A 3,724-nucleotide genomic window follows, 5' to 3' on the forward strand; every position below is an offset into this window, starting at 1 on the left:
AAATTAATGGCTGAAATTAATACATACTCACAAGAGGAGGGGGAATCCTTATATGAAACATGGGAAAGGTTCAAGGAGCTATTACGCAAGTGTCCCCATCACGGCCTCGCAATATGGCAACAAGTATCCACTTTCTACAATGGATTGTTGCCACACACTAGGCAGACACTTGATTCTAGCTCCGGGGGACTCTTAGGTAATCGACGCCCACACGAAATATATAATCAGATTGAGGAAATTGCTCAAACCAATTTTCAATGGCACACTCCCCGGGGAAATAAGTCTATCGCCCCGGGCGCCCATAAGGTCGACGAAAGCACCTCTTTACAAGCCCAAATCGAGGCCCTTTCTTCAAAAATAAAAAAATTAGAAATGACAAAAACAGTCTCGGTTATGGCTTGTGAAGGGTGTGGTGGGTCACATGAAAATTGGAGTTGCATGAAAGAAACGGACGATCAACAAGAAATGGTAAACTACATTGATAATAGACCTAGGCCGTCGGGTCCTCCAACGGGAACTTACAACCAAGGATGGCGAAACCACCCAAACCTTGGTTGGAGGGAAACCGGCAATAGTAGTAACCAACAAACCCAACGAACAAACTTTCAGCAATCAAGAAATGAGTCACAAAATTTCACTCAACAACAAGGTGGACGAGAAAGGCTCGAAGATACTATATCTCGCCTCGTCTCCGACACTGATAAGAAAAACTCGGAAAGATTTCTACAATTAGAATCTAATTTTAGGAATCAACAAGCTAGCATTCAAAACATAGAAAAACAGATAAATCAACTAGCACAAAATTTTTCCGAGAGACCGCAAGGCGCATTACCTAGCAATACCGAAACAAACCCAAAGGCGCAAGTTCACCTCATCACACTACGAAACCGCACCGTGGGGCCTGCAGAAGTACCTCCACCAACGGAAGAAACAATGCCAACACATCTGCAGGAAAAGAACTCTCCCCCATCACCCGAGCCTACCAAGGCTCCTCGAGTTCCGTACCCCGGTAGGTTAATTCGTCAAAAGACCAATGAGCAATTCGCAAAATTCGAAAGTCTGTTAAAACAATTGCATGTCAATATTCCTTTTATCGAAGTCCTAACCCAAATGCCCAAATACTCTAAATTTATGAGAGACTTCCTTACACATAAAAAGAAAATTGAAAATTTGCAATTAGTTAATTTAGGCGAAGAATGCTCTGCCGTCGTACTCAATAAACTACCCCAAAAGAAAATCGATCCCGGGAGTTTCACGATTCCATGCTCAATAGGGGAATCACCCGTTCGCAATGCCTTAGCCGACTTAGGGGCTAGCATTAACCTCATGCCCTCATCGATGTTCAAAAGGCTTGGCTTGGGAACCACGAGCCCTACAAAAATAAGCATACAACTAGCCGATCGATCAGTCAAGTTCCCACAAGGTGTCATCGAGAATGTCTTGGTAAGGGTAAGCAGATTCGTTTATCCAGTTGACTTTGTCATACTCGACATGGAGGAAGACACCGAGGTCCCCCTTATCCTAGGGAGACCCTTCCTTGCCACAGCACAAGCAGTGGTAGACATGAATGACGGGACACTGACTTTGAGGTATGGGGACGATGAGGTGAAATTCGGAGTTGGGAAGAAAATAGAGGACGACGACCCAGTCAATTACATGAAGGTTATTGATTCAAGCTTGGATGCCGCTCTCCGACGGTGTAACTTGGGAAGCAAGGCACTCCACTCAGAAGATATATAACCAGGAATCGGGTCTAGCCAAGGACCCTTATAAACGTGGCGCACCACGGAGGCATTCCGCGGATCTATCCTTAGTTTAGTTTAGTTTAATCTTTTAGTTTTTGCAGAGTAAAACACACTCATGGTGGTAATGGATGAAAAAGGGAACGAGAAAAATGGAACCATGCACGAAGAACAGAGCAACCCGACAAAAATCTCCATCACAGAAGGCTCAACACGGGCCGTGCTCAACCAACACGGCCCCGTGCTGAGCCCCTGCAGAAAATCACCCAGTTCAGGTAACTGGACACGGGCCGTGTTCAGCGGACACGCCCCCGTGTCCAGGCTTCTGTTTCAATTCTGTAATTTTTGTTACTGGCACTTGACCACGGGGCCGTGCCCGGTGAACACGGGGCCGTGTCCAGGATGCCAGTAACATAAATCTTTGCTTTTTAACACACTTTTATACATTCTAATCAACCAAAAATATTATTTTTGGACACATTGAGGACAATGTGTAATTTAAGTGTGGGGGGATGCTAAAACCTTGAAATTTTGCAAAATCCTAAACACAAGCCTTACACAAAACTCTATTGGAACCGCTAAACACCCCAAATTTTTTTCAAAAACTTTTTCATTTTTTTTTATTTACTTGTCTTAGTTTAAGTTGGGAATAACAAGTTCTAAAAAGGTTATATTTTTACAAGTTTACAACCGATAGCGTCGTGATAAAAAAGGAACCAACATAAGAAAATTATGAAACGGTATAACAAGTCAAATTAAAAATTCGATTATATATGCTTGGTCACATTAAAAACTCATTCCCACAAAAGTGAGTTTTGAGCCTTTATTGAGCATAAAAATACACATATTTAGATTAAATGCTCATTTTTCGTTTCTTGTGTGAATAGCCGCTCGGTCCTTACAAATCTAGAACTTGCCACGACGATACATTCCCGGTCCTTACCAACTTAAACCCAAGTAAGTAAATGATGGAGGCATTAGGACTAACCATTTTTTTTCTTTCAAAACCATTATTTTTCAATTTTTTTTACCTACCCAAAATCCCCCTAGATAGCCCCTTTGAGCCTAAACCTTTCATTTCATTACCCCAAAACCCTTTTTACCCACCAAAAACCTTTTTATTTATTTATTTTTTTTTTAGTAACAAGTTCGCTTTTTCGTAAACTCACCTTTTTATGTGACGATTGAAAAAAAAAATGATGAAGTCAAAAACAAACAAAAGCTATAAAAGCTTGTTTGGAGAAATACTTCAAAATAAAAAGTCACTAAAAACAAGGTACTTCACGAAAACCGACGCTTGTTACGATTTTCGCCCTTTTTACTAACCACTAACCAACCACCCACCTTTAAACCCAAGCCTTCACCCAAAAGTCCTCTTGATATTTACAAAGGTAAAAAGTTAAAAAGGAGGAGGATTGATTGCTTGGCAAGCCTATGGAAGACGTAAGTTCCGTGCCGCTCTCGAGTGATTCACTAAAATATACACCTTCGGCCGAGTGTTGAGTGATCTCCCGTGAGGTATGTGAACTTGTATATAAATGGAATTTTAATAAGGCATGCTATGCCCAAATAAGTAATTCATCTTATGAAACGTTCAAAATAAATCATAACGAATAGGATTGTAAATAAATAAAAATAAAACCTATAAAAACCTTGGATTCCCGACACTCTAGGACAAGCTAAAAAACTTCTCCTCTACCTATTCCATTTGGGAGTGTAAGCCACATTTAAAGAGTTTTGCTTGAGGACAAGCAAAAGTTCAAGTGTGGGGGTATTTGATGTGTGTAAAATGCAACATATAAATCACATCAATTAAGGCATAAAACTAACCATTTTTAAGTACTAATGTTGGAAAAAGAGTGTTTTTGTCTTCCTTTTGTATTTTCAGGATGAAATGAGCTCAAAATCACAAAAGAAGCAAAAAGACAGCTAATTCTACCATAAATACAAGAAAAGGAACAAAAGTGGACTGCCCGGACCCT

At 40.6% G+C, this 3,724-nt stretch overlaps 1 non-coding gene across 1 annotated transcript; it reads right to left on the reverse strand.

Annotated features, from left to right (window-relative positions):
- Positions 1-107, reverse strand: LOC118492761. Its single transcript, XR_004894763.1, has one exon. It is a non-coding gene; the product is annotated as a small nucleolar RNA R71 (small nucleolar RNA).
- Positions 108-3,724: the final 3,617 nt, after the last annotated feature.

The sequence above is a fragment of the Helianthus annuus genome, chromosome 5 (assembly GCF_002127325.2).
Source record: "Helianthus annuus cultivar XRQ/B chromosome 5, HanXRQr2.0-SUNRISE, whole genome shotgun sequence".
NCBI lineage: Eukaryota > Viridiplantae > Streptophyta > Magnoliopsida > Asterales > Asteraceae > Helianthus > Helianthus annuus.